The sequence below is a fragment of the Chrysemys picta genome, chromosome 2 (assembly GCF_011386835.1).
Source record: "Chrysemys picta bellii isolate R12L10 chromosome 2, ASM1138683v2, whole genome shotgun sequence".
In the NCBI taxonomy this organism is placed as follows: domain Eukaryota; kingdom Metazoa; phylum Chordata; order Testudines; family Emydidae; genus Chrysemys; species Chrysemys picta.
In genome coordinates this window covers 281231213-281248489 of record NC_088792.1, presented here as the reverse complement: position 1 = coordinate 281248489, position 17277 = coordinate 281231213, and the positions used below count along the sequence as shown (strand labels likewise).

General features: G+C 42.7%; 1 protein-coding gene across 17 annotated transcripts in view; it reads left to right on the top strand.

Annotated features, from left to right (window-relative positions):
- Positions 1 to 17277, top strand: part of PTK2 (protein tyrosine kinase 2) — a 359211-nt gene that overhangs the window by 24334 nt on the left and 317600 nt on the right. For 5 of the 17 annotated variants that reach the window (XM_065586267.1, XM_065586265.1, XM_065586264.1 and 2 more), the window contains exon 2: positions 4638 to 4694. The exons of the other annotated variants lie outside the window; for them this stretch is intronic. The gene's annotated coding sequence lies outside the window, so the exon portion shown is untranslated. The remainder of the gene's footprint in view (positions 1 to 4637; positions 4695 to 17277) is intronic. 17 annotated transcript variants of the gene reach the window in all.

Here is a 17277-nt window from a genome sequence, read left to right as displayed (position 1 = left end):
CTCTTGGGAATGATGGTCGTGGAACCCCCATCCCTAGTACAATGCATCCCATGTGTTGTTGGTCGATGGGGTCTCCTTCTGATCCCTTCCCTCGGTAGACTCTTCCAAACCATTCTCCATCGTAATACCTGTGCAGAGAGCCTGAAAACGGTTTCTTACCTCTATCTGCACTCGGAGTACATGGGTTCTCCTTTTTCTGGAGGTCACATTCTGCCATTTTTTCCCCCCATTCTGCATTGCCCTCTCTGATTCTTCAGCATGCTGTGCCTGTAGTACCAAATGCTGACTTCTATCCAGAAAGTCTTCATTTTCTCTGATGCAATGCAGGGTTGATACTTGGGTCTCTAGTCTTTTAACTATAATGCATATTTCCACATTGCGATCCATCCATCTCACAAACAATTCCCATGTTTTACTGTCGGCCAGGACCACGCTCAGAACAGGGTGCTCCCTTTTGGCCTCATCTGCCCCAAGGGTGTTTTTGAAAGTCATGTAAGTACTAGCAGCACAGCTCCGCAGGAAAGATATTTTAGTGTTCCCTTATCTGGATGATTTGCTGCTGACGGACCAGTCCCTGGAACTGACTTTACAGGCAACTTCTGAAGTCATAGCCTCTTCCTCAACCTGGGCCTACAACTGAACATTCAAAAATCCACTTTGATCCCTGGGCAAAACTTAGAATTCATGGGGGCTCCTCTCAATTCACTAGCAGCAAGAGCCTACCTTTTTCTGCATAGGTTTGTAGCCCTTTCCAACGTGAGCAATACAATCCAGCTCAGCCCCCCAAACACCAGCCAAGAACTGTCTTGTTGTTGGGGCACATGGCAGCCAGTACCTTTGTCATAGACCACACCAGGCTCTGAATGTGCTGCCTTCGGGGTGGCTCAGGACAATGTATTCACCAAACAGTCACCATTTAAATATGTTACTTTCCATACCCACCTGTGTTAAAAAATCCCTCAATTGGTGGAAAGTCCATCAGTGTGTGCACAGGAGTCCCATTTGTACGTCCTTCCCCAACAGTTGTCATAACAAATGATGCCTCCCTACTAGGGTGGAGAGCACATCTGGACTCTCACATGGGCCAGGGCAAATGGATGTCAGAAGAGACCATGTGTAGCAAGTGGGACTAACCCCGCGGTGCCTCCTGCTGGTCTCTTCTGGGAATTAGCTCATCCAGCCTCCGGAGCGCCCTCTGCAGACCGGTGTCCCGCTTTCGCTTGGCCCCTGTGTCCCTCCTGGACCCGGTCCCCGTTATCTGGGGTGCTGCCCCCTGGCTGTACACCCCTCAGTCTCAGGGTCTCCCCTCCCTGGGGAACCCCCACCTACTATCCCCACATCGCCTCAGTATAAGGATACTGCCAGTCATCATCTAGCCTCCATGCCCTGGGGCAGACTGCAGTATCAGCCTACTCATCTCTGGCAAGGTTGGGTTTGGACCTGCTGCCTTTGCCTACCCCTGGGCTGCCCTCTGCAACCCCCAGTACCCATTGGCCTTCTGCTAGGCCGCAGTTTTCCAGGCTGGAGCTCCCCGGCTCCTCTGCCTTTCCCCAGCCCTGCTCCACTCAGGTACCCTGTCTCTAGCTCCCTGCAGCCAGGCCCATCTCCCTCTATAGCTAGAGAGAGACTGCTGAGCTCCTGGCTCCCAGCCTCTTATATAGGGCCAGCTGAGGCCTGATTGGGGCGTGGCCACAGCTAAGGCTGCCTACCCAATCAGCCCAGCCTAAGGCTCCCAGCCCTAGCCCTCTCCAAGGACTGGCTTTTAACCCCCTGTGACAGCCCTCTCCCAGGGCTGTTTTTAACCCTTTCAGGCCAGGAGCGGGTGTTCACCCCACTACACCATGCTTCACATCAATCTCCTGGAACTCAGAGCAGTCAGATATTCCTGTCTTCAGTTTCTACAAATAATCAGGGGCAAGCATATAAGGGTAATGATGACAACATATCATACATGTTTTATATCAACCGGCAAGAGGGAGCAAGGCCCCCCTCCCTCCACGCCAAGGCTGTCAAGCTTTGGAATTGGTGCATACACAATCGGATTGTCATCACAGCAATTTATCTTCCAGGGGTTCAGAATGTGACGGCGCACACACTCAGCAGCCACTTCTTCTGAGACCATGAGTGGGAAATAGACTCCAGCATATTACTCCACATATTCTGGCAATGGGGCACCCCCAAGATAAACTTGTTCGCCACAGCAATAAACAAGAGATGTGCCCAGTTCTGCTCCAGCAGCAGACTGGGTCAGTGATCCCTGGGGGGTGCCTTTCACCTTCATTCGTTGTCAGATCTATTGTATGCATTTGTACCAACTCCTCTATTAGCCAAAATGTTGGTCAAAATAAAAAAGGACATAGCATGCATGGTTCCTCAGGGGGCTTGGAAATCTCTGTCTGCCAGTCAAGTGTCCTACTCACTTCTATCTAGTTCTTAAATGCCTTGCAACGGTGGATCTCAATCTAGTTCTTAAATGCCTTGCAACGGTGGATCTCAACCTTTCCAGACTATTGTACCGCTTTCAGGAGGCTGATTTGTCTTGCAGACCCGCAGGTTTCACCTCACTTTAAAACTACTTGCTTACGAAATCCGACATAAAAATACAAAAGTGCCAGCACACTATTACTGAAAAATGGTTTACTTTCTTATTTTTACCATATAATTATAAAATAAATCAATTGGAATTAGGGCTGTCGATTAATCGCCGTTAACTGATGCGATTAACTCAAAAAAATTAACTGCGATTAAAAAAAATTATTGTTATTAAGCGCACTGTTAAATAATAGAATACCAAATGAAATGTATTAAATATTTTTGGATGTTTTTCTACATTTTCAAATATATTGATTTCTATTACAACACAAAATATAAAGTGTACAGTGCTCACTTTATATTATTTTTGATTACAAATATTTGCACTGTAAAAATTATAAACAAAATAAATAGTGTTTTTCAATTCACCTCATACAAGTACTGTAGTGCAATCTCTATCGTGAAAGTGTAACTTACAAATGTAGATTTTTGTTGTTGTTACATAACTGCACTCAAAAACAAAACAATGTAAAACTTTAGAGCAGGGGCGGGCAAACTTTTTGGCCTGAGGGCAACATCCGGTTTTGGAAATTGGACATAGAAATTCACTATATGTGTTCCATTTCCATCTCTATGGCATATCTCAAAAACATGCCCATTATTGAAATAAGTGAGGCGCTACTTGGGCTTCTATACAGATTCAGACTAACACGGCTACCCCTCTGATACGTTCACTGAGTGTGACTCAATAACTCACGACTCTACTTCTGATATTGTGTTTGTCTCAGCTGTATTTTCTTCCATACTGGACTCTACTCTGAAGCCCCCTTTGCCTTATGGGGAACTGCTCGGTAGTCACCTAAATTGGAGCACCTATAGGGACACTACTCAAAGAAGAAGAAATGGTTACTCACCCTGTGCAGTCACTGTAGTTCTTTGAGATGTCTGTACCTATGGGTGTTACACTACTTGCCCTCCCTCCCCTTTGCTTCAGAGTTCTCTGTTATAGGGATTTGCGGTAGAGAAGGAATGGAGAGCAGTTCACCTGCACAGTGTTATATAATGATGGTATGGGGCATGAAACTGACTAGCATGCATGCACGGGCCAAACAGACAGTGCTATGACAAGCTCCGCTCAAAGGTGCAGGGATTGCAAACGCATCTAGAGTGACACACATCTCAAAGAACGACAGTTACTGCACAGGATGAGTAACCAGTTCTTCTCACCAGATACTGTTTTCAGATTTTCTTCAGGGAGACTTGATTTATTCATTTTTATTATTTGTACTGTTGTAGCACCTAGAATCCTCATTCAGCAATTGGGGCCTTTTTTGTGGTATGCACTTCACACATGCACACAATCAGCATCAAGATACATTTAGACCAGTGGTTCTCAACCAGGGATCTGAGGCCCCCTGGGGGGGGGGGCAGGGCCGCAAGTAGGTTTCGGGGGGCTGCCAAGCAGGGCTGGTATTAGACATGTTGGGGCCAGGGCAGAAAGCCAAAGCCCCATTACATGGGGCTAAAGCCTGAGGCCCTGAGTCCTGCCACCTGGGGCTGAAGCTAAAGCCTGAGCAACTTAGCTTTGTGGGCCCCCCTGTGGTGTGGGGCCCTGGGCAGTTGCCCTGCTTGCTACCCCCTAACACTGGCCCTGGCTTTTATATACATAAAAACAGTTGTTGTGGCACAGGTGGGCTGTGGAGTTTTTATAGGGGAGGGCTCAGGAAGAAAAAGGTTGAGAACCCCTGGTTTAGACTATTACAGTGTCATCAGACCCATCCATCCAAAACCTTGAAAGCATGAAAATAATAAGGGAAAAGTCTCCAGCATTTTTTTTTTTAACCACCTTCACATCACCTACAGTACTGTTAACAACACACTCCAACACTCGATAAGGCATTCACTTCCATCTCCAGTAGATGTCATAACACAAGATGCACCCCAACTGACTGCCACATAGTCCATTTATTTGGAAAATTATTTTGACTTAATATTGCTGGGGTCACTGTTAAACTATTTGCATTCAACAGGTATCAAGTATGTGACTAATCTGAATTTTCATATGTCAAAAAAGGATCCTGATCAAGTCTAAATTATTATTTCAGACTTCCATCTCAGTCATAGCAAGTACCTACTACTGAGCGCTGGAAAATCTACTTAAGGTATGTGGAATTTCCAGTGAACTAATTTTTTCAATGGGTTTTATTAATGTTGGGTAAAACTGTTTAGGCTGAGATATTCTAAAGCATCCAAGGACCTTAAGAGAGCACAAGTCCCATTGATTTTTTTCCATCAGACTTGCGTTGCTTACCTCTGTTAGGTGCTTTTGAAGATCCCAATGGTAAGCAACTGATGTTAAACTGTAACAAGATTCATCCCAGATTCCCTTTGACATAAATCTAGTTTAGATGGCATATGAGATCATGAAATCCTTTCATTATACTATTGTAAAATAAATTTTATAGCTATAAATAAATTTAACTGTCTAATACATGACCCTTCTGTTCATTCACTCACTTCTCTGAAAGGGGGAGGGGGTGGGTGTTAAATCTTATTTGGATTGTTTTCCATGTTTTTTAATTTGAGAAAAATTCATTAAGCAATTTGAGTTATGCAAAGCACTCAAAAATATACTTCTCTTAAGTATAAGGGATGCAGTGTTTCCTAGTGGATAGACCACTGGACTGGGACTTGGGAGGCCTGGATTCTATTCCTAGCTCGGTCACTGGTCTGGGTGACCTTGGGAAAGTCATTTTGCCTCCCGGTGGCTATATTTCTCCATCTCTAAAATGGAGATAATTATGCTAGCCTCTTTTGTAAAGCCCATTGAGATCTTCTTTGAGATCCAGTCACGAAAAAAGCTATAAATTAGGGTTACCATATTTTAAAATAACAAAAAGAGGACACTCCAAGGGGCCCCGCCCCTGCCCCAACTCCGCCCCCTTCCCGGACCCACCCCAACTTCGCCCCTTTCCTAAAGTCCCCTCCCCAACTCCGCCCCCTCCCCTGAACACTCCGCCCCCCTGCTCCTCCCTCTCCCCTGCTTCCCGCGAATCAAACAGGCAGGCAGCAGGTTAGCTGGAGCTGGGGTTTGGGGGCACGGCCCAGTCCGGCCGAGCAGCTCCGGCCCAGCTTGGCTCGGGCCCTGGGGCGCCGGTCCCAGTTCTGGCCGAGCGCGCTGGCCCTGGTGGCTCCAGCTTGGATCGGGCCCCGGGGCACCGGCCCGTCCGGCTCCGGGTCCGGCTCCAGCCCAGATCCAAGCCACACGAGCCCACCCTATTTTCCCGGATATGTCCGGCTTTTTGGAATTTCCCCCCGGATGGGGATTTGAGGACCAAAAAGCCGGATGTGTCTGGGAAAATCTGGACGTATGGTAACCCTGTATAAGTGCTAAGAGGTTTTAATAATTAGTAGTAGTACTGATGCTATAGGGAAGTTGACCACACTTGCTGAGCTCTTAACGGGTATGTAAATAGTGTCCAATGAGGCTATTTTCTTCAGAGGAGTGTCAGTGTATGTTGCTTACACTATGCCCTAAAGTTGTAAATGATATCTGCTGAAGTTTATTTTTTTACCAGGACCCTGTAAAGACGTAGCATCTTTGTGACATCAGTAGTGCAGTCTTCCTGCCAGTCTGATGGGCGCAGGGGTTGCTAAGCTCAATCTGTCATGTGGACAGCTTGTGTGAGGGGCATTTGAAAGACCCTATCTTACCTACAAAAGCTTTGTAGCTGCTTCATACCAAAGCTGCTCAACTGAACACTGTAGAATCAGGATGACACTATGGTAATGGAGAAGAATTTTAACAATCCTCTAGTTCCATATTGTACTTCTTGTGGTTTCAAATAGAAACTATATTTTCTGTACATTCACTCTGCCAAATCACAGACTTGCAATATTTCTGTCGCCTGTGGTGTTCAACCCTCCTACTTCTGTTCTTTATGCCGTGAGTCCTGTTTGGTCTTCTTTTTAGTTCATCTGTGCTTTCCCTAAGTGCTTTAATCCATCACTGCAGGGTTATATTTTATCCGCATTGAGACTGATATTTTTCTGACTTGTTTCCCTTACTGATTGTAGTCTTTAGTTTTATTTAAAGTTAATGTTAGTGATGTTATATTACACCAGCATTGGTTTGGCTGTTGTGGCTACAGTTTCAAGCTCAACAGAGTGAAAGTCACCTCTGCTACTTGTTTCAGATTTAGACTCTCTAGGAACACATAAAGACCAGGATAGTGACTACACATGCACTTACAAGTACAAGGTCTAGTCTGTTTTACAAGTTTTATTAAAGTTATGATTACCCATGCATATAGAAATTCTATAAAGACCTATGCTCAAATTACAAATATAGTTATGCCCACATCCTTAAGGATATTCTTAAAATCTGATGGCTGCCTTGCCAATTGATCATTAGTAGAGGGATGGTTCCTGCTGGAGTTTCACATAGGGAGCTCAATTTTCCCACTCTGGGCACTCTCTTTTTATAATGTGATTCTGACTATACCTCATACCCTGCGGTTAGGGCATGTAGAATAATGTGACTACCAGGTATCTTGTAAGCAAAAAAAAAATTACTCTTACTGTTAATTTTTCACAATATCATCCATTGATAAATCTTTTCCTGTAATCTTGTGGCACAGTTACTTACTTATATCAAGCATTTCTTAAGCCTATAGTCTAGTATGGCTAAGCTAAAGTATTACAGGCCTCAGCGTGTAGGCCTTGCGTTTCAGCCCTCCTTACTTAGATATCTAATGCATACTTATCCTTTCTGACTACTGATCAATCTTATACTTCTATCATTCTACAACTTAACTCTGTTTAGCATACAATTATATATGACATACATGTTAGTTAATCATAACATGATTTTGTCACAGAGGTCATGGATTCTGAGACTTCCAAAGACCTCAGTGACTTCAGCCCACAGTGGCTGGGAGCTGCCGGGTCCTGTCGCTTCCCGTGGAGGCAGGGAGCTGCAGGGGACTTCTGCAGCTTCTGGTCTCAGTGGTTGGCAGTGGGATCCCTGCAGCCTCAGGCCCCCGTGGGTGGCAGAGGGACCCCTGTAGTTCCGAGCCAGGGTGGAAGGGGACCCTCAAGCTCCAAGCCTGTCCTGCAGCTGCCCAGCAGGTTTCCATTTTGTCATGGATATTTTTAGTAAAAGTCAGGGACAGGTCACAGGCTTCCGTGAATTTTTCTTTATTGTCCGTGACTTTTACTAAAAATATCTCTGACAAAATCTTAGCCTTAGTCATAACATCACAGAATGAATGAACAATAAACTAAAATCATTGGCTACATGATGTTATACTTGGATGTCTGGGATTTTTGTATAATTGGTTGTAGTCAACGCAGAATTGTGGAAACTAGTTACTCACTCTTGTTGCCCACACCTTAATGCTTTTTGTTACTACACTCTCTTTTGTGGTGAGCAATGTGGGTGACAAGAGTCCAGCAAGATTCACATCACTCATGTTTTGAACTGTAACAAAATCTTTCTGCCGACAGTTCAGGAATGCCAGTGCACTTACTCACCAAACTTGCTGATTCAGTTAATGCCATTATTTTTGCCCATTTAGACTATTGTAATGGCTTTCTTGTTGCAATCATGATTAATACATGTCAGCAGGTACAAAATGCTGCTGCTAGCATTCTGGATGTAGCAAAAATGTAACTATCCCTGGCTCTAATACACTTAAAGCTACTTTTCAGATTAACTTCAAGGTACCCTCTTCCACTTTCTAAAGCCCTTCAAATTCTGTCTATGATATAGTTGGTCTGTACACCTTCCGCCACTAGTAAAGGTCACCTAATGCTGGTTCACTTATCTCATCACTACCCAAATGTGCAGCATTGTGTGACTGTCTTTTCTTGCACAGTAACACTTTCTTTAATTTCTTGCCCAGGGATTTCATGGCTGCTAATTAGCCTTTTTTTGCTTTTAAAATTCTAGGTGAATAATTACTTCTCCCGTCCTGCCCACCCACTCTTCCCCTCATTTCCAATGTGCCATGTCTATTTGTACTAAACTCTTGCATAGCTATGAATAGATTAATGCCTTGGTCTGATTAAAGTTGGTTTTCCTGGGTGTTTTTCCATGCGAGTTAAAGATAGTAAAGTTCAAGTTTTTAGTAGTCTTCAGTTTTATCACTTCATTAAAAAACCTGAAGCTTTGTAGTTAGAGCAAACAATAAAGCCCTAAAGTGCCAGCCTGGATGCTTGAGACCAAGATCCAATGTCCTGTGCAGCATATGAGACCTGATTTAAGCAGTTGGGACCTCAGGGTTACATGACATGGCCTCCACTGTCCTCTTTCCCCTTCACTGTTCTTCCTTCTCTCCTTAGGTCAGGTCTAATCAATATAATGTTTAAGTATTATTATTTGTATTATGGACCAGGGTCATACTGTGTTTACATTTTTTATAGTAAACTTAGTGTATTTGGCCATGCCCCAGATTTTCAGTCTGTCTTAAATTTTTATATTGACAGTGAACAGAAATTGTTGGGAGGGAGTATATTAAAGATTTTGTTAGCTGGGTAAGAGATAGCTGGGCCATTGGCAGCTGGTAAGGCATGGGGAATTGTTTGAATTTTGGTTTCAAGGCGGTAATTGAGACTTATGGTAATGGACAGTGGAGGCATGATCCGTTTTTCTGAAAAGTTTTACACTGTTTATAACACCAGCAGTTAAAGGCTAATATGAGGCCCCTTACCTGCTAATACCTGAGTTCAGGCCCATGTGTTTCATGTAGCAGTTGATATCCCTGACATCTACAATAATGAAGGCAATGCAATTCCTGATATGTTTTAGGGGTTAGCAGTGTCTTCAACAGTAGCATGGATAACCCAGAAAAGTCAGAGCCTGAAATTGTCTTTCTGCAGGTAAAAAGACTTCCAGGTCATCTCAAAATGTATTTATCATGTGTAAAAAGCCTAGATGGGAACTATCCGCATTTAGGATCTTTTTTGATTTTCCTTTCATTTCAGTTGACCTTTTAAAATGAACAGCTGTTAATGTCATGATGTCATGTACTAGTGTGCTTTTTGGTCCGCAGCCATTTGTACTTTGGAATACACAGTGTGTAAAAGACTGAAGTGAGTCATATCCTGGTAAAACCATGACAACCATGTATTTATTAGTTTGTTAGGTAAATATCTTGCAGTAGAGTGCACCTTCTTGGATAAGACTTCATTATAAAATTTTCACTCAGCTCCATGAATCATAGTATTGTAAAATATAGCACCATGACAAGTAAGCAAAGATAGATTCATAGATTCCTAGGCCAGAAGGGACAATTGTGGTCATCTAGTCTGACCTCCTGTAAAAACACAGCCCAGAACGTTCTCAAAATAATTCTTAGCAAGACACATTACATTTAACATAGCATTTTTCTGGTATGTTTATGGGGAGGGATGGAAGTAGATCTGTTTGGTCAGCAGTTTGGGGGAATGGAGAAGGCTGGGATTAGCTCAATTTAATTATTGGCCATTTTTTTGCACCATCCCTTTTTTATTTGTGTTACATAACCAGATACACTATACGCTATGAATTTATCACCTAGGTATCTAACGTGCTATACTTCTTTATTACACACACAAAACTACATTAAAAGAACATTATTAAGGTTGCAAAATAAAGCTCTCAAAAGTTAGGAAATGTCAGAATTAAGGTTGTCTGTTTCAGCCTTAATTTACCTCCTTGTGCATAAGCATTATGAGACAGTCTTTAATTTCGTGATCACATGGTATCTTTTCCTCAGGACCCCAGTCAGTTCTGTGCACAGGACAGACGGACTTGCTTTGGGGGATAAATCAGGATTGTGTAGTGAATGAGCATGTCTGTAGGACCCCTATTTCATTTGTTGCAGAAGTTGGAAGGTGTGTAATGAACAAGGCAGGGGACTGCAGGAAGAGAATGGATGATTTCAGGGGTCAGACAGACGAATACTTCCCTGGAGAACTGGATTCCATCTCTTCCTCTGCTACAGAGTTCCTATATGATGCTAGGCAAATCACTTAAACAAGTGGCGCTCAACCTTATTACACAGGGGAGCCTCACAAACCTAGGCATAACCTTGTGTGGGCCAAACAGATTCTACATATTTTAATAAGATTTAAAGTCACTAGTATTGACTTATATTTTAAGTTCCGTATGTATTTAGATAGACAATACTGTACATAGAAACAATCTATTTACACACTTATTGTGTTGAAGTCGACTGTGGGCCTTATGAAATGCTCTGGTGGGCTGTAGGTTGGGCACCCCTGATTTAAATCAGACTTCTCACAGATAGTCACTAATCATGTGTTCCTCATTTTGAGTGCCTGACTTTGAGACCTTTGTTTCTTATTTACAGAAGTGCTGAGCACTCACAGCTGCAACTTTAGTCAACGGGAACTGTACTTTGAACATATAAAGCACTATATAATGCTAAATACTGACAATCTGGTCCCTAGGCATATCGAATTGAATACCCATGTTGGATATTTTTGACTTTACTCTCTTTGTCTTGGTTTGCTATCTGTAAAATGGGGGTATCACCACCTCTCACTTCACAGGGGTGGTATGAAAATAAATTATGCTTTGTGAAACACTCACATACTATAGTGAGAAGTGACAAGAAAAAAGCTTATGAGGAACTTAATTCTGTCTTCAGACCAGGGTTTGAATAGCAGGCAGTAAATAAGGCATGGAGCCACGTATTTAACAATGAAGAGAAAACAAAAACTATTGAGTAGCTGCTCATTAGCTGAGCACCATACATTCTGGGCACTGAATAAGGCTGAGGTCCTGGTGGGAAAATGGCATGGAAAATTTCAGCCCAGGTGGTTAAATTTTGATAATGTAATAAGCAACTGAAAACAGGAAAATGTCGGGCAGCCTTCAGTAATAGGTGATGTTAGCTCCACCTATAAGAAGCAAGCCACACAAAGGTGCTCTGACGCTATTGTGATGAATGTTATATCAATATTTAGATGTATTGGATTTAAAAATAGTTATGACCTTTTGTCAAGCAACCTTGCTTCAACCAGTACAATGTGTTTTAAAAATTGCTGGCACACAATGGACTTGTATATCCTAGTAGCTTCCAAAGTGAGGGGTGGTAATTGGCTGAGCTTGCAAAGGCCTTGCACGCAACTCAACAGCCTTTTTCCGTTTCTTTATCTGTAACACAATAACTTTTGAAGGCTGCAGCTGATCAATTCCATAATTTCAGGGAATGTTCTAGGCATCAGTGGCCGGAACCCTATTGATTTTTGGGGAAAAATCAAGGGAGACACATGAAGCCGCTGCCAGCACAGCCTCAAGCAGCTCTGCAATTGTTTATATATCAAACAAGTGGTTGATGTCATCCATTAATGCCTTTCACATAACAATACTCGTCTTTGCTCATCCCAATGGAGTTTATCTCCCAACAGAAAGAAAAATAATGGCGGAGGGAGTGGGGGTGCGCACACAGCCCTTGGCATGGAGAAAAAATGGGGTATCCTGGTATGGGGGAAGAGGGGAATGTGAATTGCTGGTAAGGGAGTGAGATTGCAGTGAGTCCCTGAAATAGAGGGGGATGGGAGTGTGTACACTGAATTTGTGGGGTGAAATGGAGGAATGCAAGGAGCCACTGATGTGTTTAGTAAGCTCAGCCTACAGAAGCTACGAAGTGTGAAAATATCTCTTTAAAGCAGTAATCGCCTAGAAGTGCTTACAGCTCTGCCTGACTTCTGGAAGTGACGTCTTGCTGGTCTTGTTAGCTGGTTGACTGTCTCGAGGTTTTCAGGGCAAAAGAAGACAGTATTATGTTGGTGGAAAAGGATTATGCTAAATAAAGGAGTATATGTTTCCCAGTGGTTCAGGTTTGAACACAAGATCTCATTCTCAGGATGGGGTTTTTTGGCAGTGCGTCTGGTTTAACCCAAATCAACACTAGCTTGGCAGAAATCTTTAACTGCCTTCTTTCTATGTAATTTTACAACCAGTAAACCGAAATACAAATAGTATAAACTATACCAGGTAGCTCCTGTGTTCCACAGAGCTTCCTGCCCTGGCTTCTGGTCCACATAACCCCTTTGTATCTCTCCCCTGCAGCTGAACTTAAGGAGTGCCTAGCTAATAATAAAAGAACAGGAATACTTGTGGCACCTTAGAGACTAACAAATTTATTTGAGCATATGCTTTCGTGGGTTACAGCCCACTTCTTCTTCTGGCTAGGAAGTAACCCCTAAGACCCCACGCTATAGTTTGGCTCATCAGGGCTTCCTCCTAGGGATGCATGCCCGAGGCAGGATTCAGCAGGGTTCCTTCCAGAGTTGCCAAAAGACCTACATACCTTGGTGTAGGGAATTTCTCTTGCCTCTTTCCCTCCCAGGTGAGTATGAACAGAGAAACCCAAGGACAAGAGATTCTACAGGAAGTGGTGTCGGTGATTCATTAGATGTCACCGCTCATTGTGACGGAACTGGAGTAATGCATCCTCGTAATGCTTGGGGCATCCTGCTTCTGGAAGTGCTGTCTTTCAGAATAAGTTTAAATCATAGGGTTGGCTTCATTAAATATTCCATGGCACTTTATTATTTTTGCAAGTGTCATGATGATAAGCTCTGCTCTGTGGCCTTATTCCAACTTGGAAAAGTATGGTCTGCCCACCAAAAGATAAAAATCTCTCCATTCTAGCTGAACTGAAGTTCTTTCCTTCTTAGTCTCCAATCCTATAAACACATAGGCACATTTTTAAGTGTATACCTGTGAATTATCCCATTCAAGTAAATAACTTTACACATAGGGACTAGTCTTAAGCCTGTCCATAGGTTTTTGAAGAATGAGTACCTTCGTGCTTAACTTTCCTGGTGATAGGCTCTATAGAGAAACAGAAGACTCACTTCCACCGCTGTCTTTAAAACAAGTGTAGCATTACTTGTGCAGAATGGCTATTGCATTCTACCCCATTGGTGGGTCAGTTATCTCTATATACACCATCTTTAAAGCTCTTTGGGATATAAGGGGCCATATAAATCTAAGTTGATGGTAGTGCAATATTATGAGAACATTGTTATCTTTATAGTTAGCAATTTACAATTACCTATCCACTGTTCTTTGTTTTGGTTAATATGTTAAAGTGCTTAATGATTGTAATTGGCTGAAATTTAAAAAGAGAACTAACTGCAGAATATGGGTTACATATAATGAAGTTAGGATTGACACTTAGAAAAGCTTTGGCAAACAGGATACTTTAATTCAGACAACCAGACCATTCTTAGGCCATGTCTGCACAGTGCTAACAGTGATGTAGTTTGGCTTTTCAATTGCAGTGATTTTTAACTATTGCAAATGGTAGTGTGTCCATGCCTTATTGTGGTATTTTCATTGTTAATCATTGCATTCAAACAGCTCAGTGTTAGTCTGAATTGACCTCTCAGTATTCTGGGCAGATATCCCATGGTGTACTGTTTTGCTGCGCTGCTTACTCGCTCTCTCATTTTTTTCCCCGCAGTCCATTCTGGGATGCATACCAGAAATTCTGGGACATGGGGTCAAGCTAACAACTTCCTATGATAGCTCTCTTAGCATTCATTCATTTTGCCAGGATCATTTTCAAACTGATATCAGGCAGCCTGGAGGACCCTGTGCTGAGCATTTTGATCATGGCAGTTGTTCATATGCACGTGTATTTTGAGTCAGACAGGCAGATGGATTTGGCCCTGCAGTTTCATAGCGCTGTTGATACTGCAGCAATCCAGCTACCAAATGAGGAGCAGGAGGATGAAATCAAGTAGTTATTTCTGCAGAGCATGTACCTGGAGTACCTGAGCTTAGTGGAGTTCTGCTTTTGGGCTCACTCAGCTAGCAGTGACTAGTGGGATAAGGTAGCGATGAAGACCAGGGATGACCAGCAGTGGCAGCAAAACTGCAGAATGGCAAAGGCAACTTTCCTAGAAATCTGTGGAGCAGCAGTGAGAGAAGACTAACATGAGAATTCCCCTCTGCTTGGAGAAGTGTGGTACCATTGACATCTGGAAACTCGCCACACCCAATGGCTACCAGTCAGTAGTTAATCAGGAGAGTGCTGCTGTGCTGTGTCATACAGCTTGGCAGTGCACAGAATGTTATTGATGGCTTTGCATGGATGGGGTTCCCAAACTGTATAGAGGCTATTGATGAGACACTTGTGCCTGCTCTGCCCCTCCCCACTGGTTCAAAGACTTTTTATTAACAGAAAAGAGTATTTTTTCCATCATGCTGTGAGGCCTGGTTGATCACTGTGGAAGATTCACCAGTATTAATGTGGGGTGGTCTGGAAGGGTCCATGATGCCAGGATAATTAGAAATCCATGCCTGTTTGTTGGAATGAGCAAGGGAACTTCTGCTCCTCAGCACATTGTGGATGTTAATGGAGTTGGATGGAGTACTTGTGGCACCTGAGAGACTAACAAATTTATTTGAGCATAAGCTTTCGTGGACTACAGCCCACTTCTTTGGATGCATAGAATGGAACATATATTGAGGAGATATATGTACACATACAGAGAGCATGAAAAGGTGGGAGTTGTCTTACTAACTCTGAGAGGCCAATTAAGTAAGAGAAAAATTTTTTGAAGTGATAATCAAGATAGCCCAGTACAGACAGTTTGATAAGAAGTGTGAGAATACTTCAATGGGGAGATAGATTCAATGTTTGTAATGGCTCAGCCATTCCCAGTCTCTATCAAGCCTAAGTTGATTGTATCTAGTTTGCACATGATGGCATATATCACATTGGTAGATATTGCATGTGCCAGCAATGCCCCTCCTCCATGTACATTGGCCAAACCGGACAGTCTCTACGCAAAAGAATAAATGGACACAAATCTGACATCAGGAATCATAACATTCAAAAACCAGTAGGAGAACACTTTAACCTGTCCGGTCACTCAGTAACAGACCTGAGGGTGGCAATTTTGCAACAGAAAAGCTTCAAAAACAGACGCCAAAAAGAAACTGCTGAACTTGAATTGATATGCAAACTAGATACAATCAACTTAGGCTTGAATAGAGACTGGGAATGGCTGAGCCATTACAAACATTGAATCTATCTCCCCATGTAAATATTCTCACACTTCTTATCAAACTGTCTGTACTGAGCTAGCTTGATTATCACTACAAAAGTTTTTTCTCTTACTTAATTGGCCTCTCAGAGTTGGTAAGACAACGTCCACCTTTTCATGCTCTCTGTATGTGTGTATATATATATCTCCTCAATATATGTTCCATTCTATATGCATCCGAAGAAGTGGGCTGTAGCCCACGAAACCTTATGCTCAAATAAATTTGTTTAGTCTCTAAGGTGCCACAAGTACTCCTGTTCTTTTTGCAGATACAGACTAACATGACTGCTACTCTGAAATCAATTTTGTGTGCACAGCACATACATTTTCAGCTATATCTTGCATAATGACCAGATATTATCCTAAAGCAAGAAACCTTCCTGTTGCAACAGTGTGACAGTTCTTGGGGCATCCAGGGCTGTGAGGCACTTTCTTCCCACCTGCTTCCAGTGTGAGGGAGCCTTGTCTATACTAGCTGGGTATTAGCTCCCTAACACAACCAGCATGTCACCCGCTCAAGCACTCTTCTCTGGGCTACAGTAGTCCTGTTTTTGCCTTGCAGGTTGACAACAGATGCAACCCTGCCATCGAGTCCCTTCAAAGTGGTCCCTGTGGTATCTAGCCCCAAATTACTGGATACCTACAGAGATCCCATATCCTCTGTTCCCAAAGGAATAGTGTACTTCAGTTAACCAGCTGCATCTTAGACCACTGCTACAGAATTATGCACAGCATTTCAGTTCAGTTACAGAACAAAAGGAAATTTATTTAAGAAAAAAATAGAGATTCAAATAAAAAAGAAGTGTGAGAGATGGGAACAAGTGGTTACATATGAAACAACATCATAACACACATTCTAAAGCCTAAACTTAACTAACAAGTTATCCTCCTGTCTAAAGATTACCTTCCCCAAAGTTCTCTTCAGGATTTTCAGCCAAGCCTGGCTGAGATCCTTTTTTCATGAAGCAAACTCTCTGTAAGTTTACTTCCTATGTGAAGGAAGAGACTTTGTCTCTTGGCATCCCCAAATATACCAGAACAGACCTTTGATATTCAAGATAGGGTTACCCTTTGCTGCTGTTTACTTCTTCGTGTTAATTTTCTTCCGAAGTCTTTGCCAGCTTTTGGCTTAGAATGCTTATAAGGCTTAGAATGCTAATAGATTCCTATTGTATGACATAAAATACACAATTGTCTTCTCCAGAGGAAAGTGTCTCCCAGCCCCTGTCAGGAGGAGTTGGCCTCAAGACACACTGCCTTTGAATGACGTGTTTTTAACTACAGACCTAGAGAGCATAATTTTTAGTATGTATACATAACTCCTCACATGTTCCCCTACGTACATATTGGAATGGTTATGATGACCAGTGACACACAAGCTTTCATTAGAGACATAAATTACGTTAAATTCTTTTGCTGAATCCAGGGGATTCCTCTACTCTTAAATACCTCAGTGCCCTCCACCAGTTGGCATCTGGTTCTTGGGTCACAACCAGTTATCCTCTAGGTCCACCTCTCTATTAAGTTTTATGTAAATATCAGTCAACAATGAAAAGTAGGACTGCCAAGGAAAATTTCAATCTAAGCTCAAGTTCAGAGGTTTCTTATTATTACATAATGAAGAGAAATGAAACAAAAATTACACAGCAAATTCAAAGGGCATAAAAA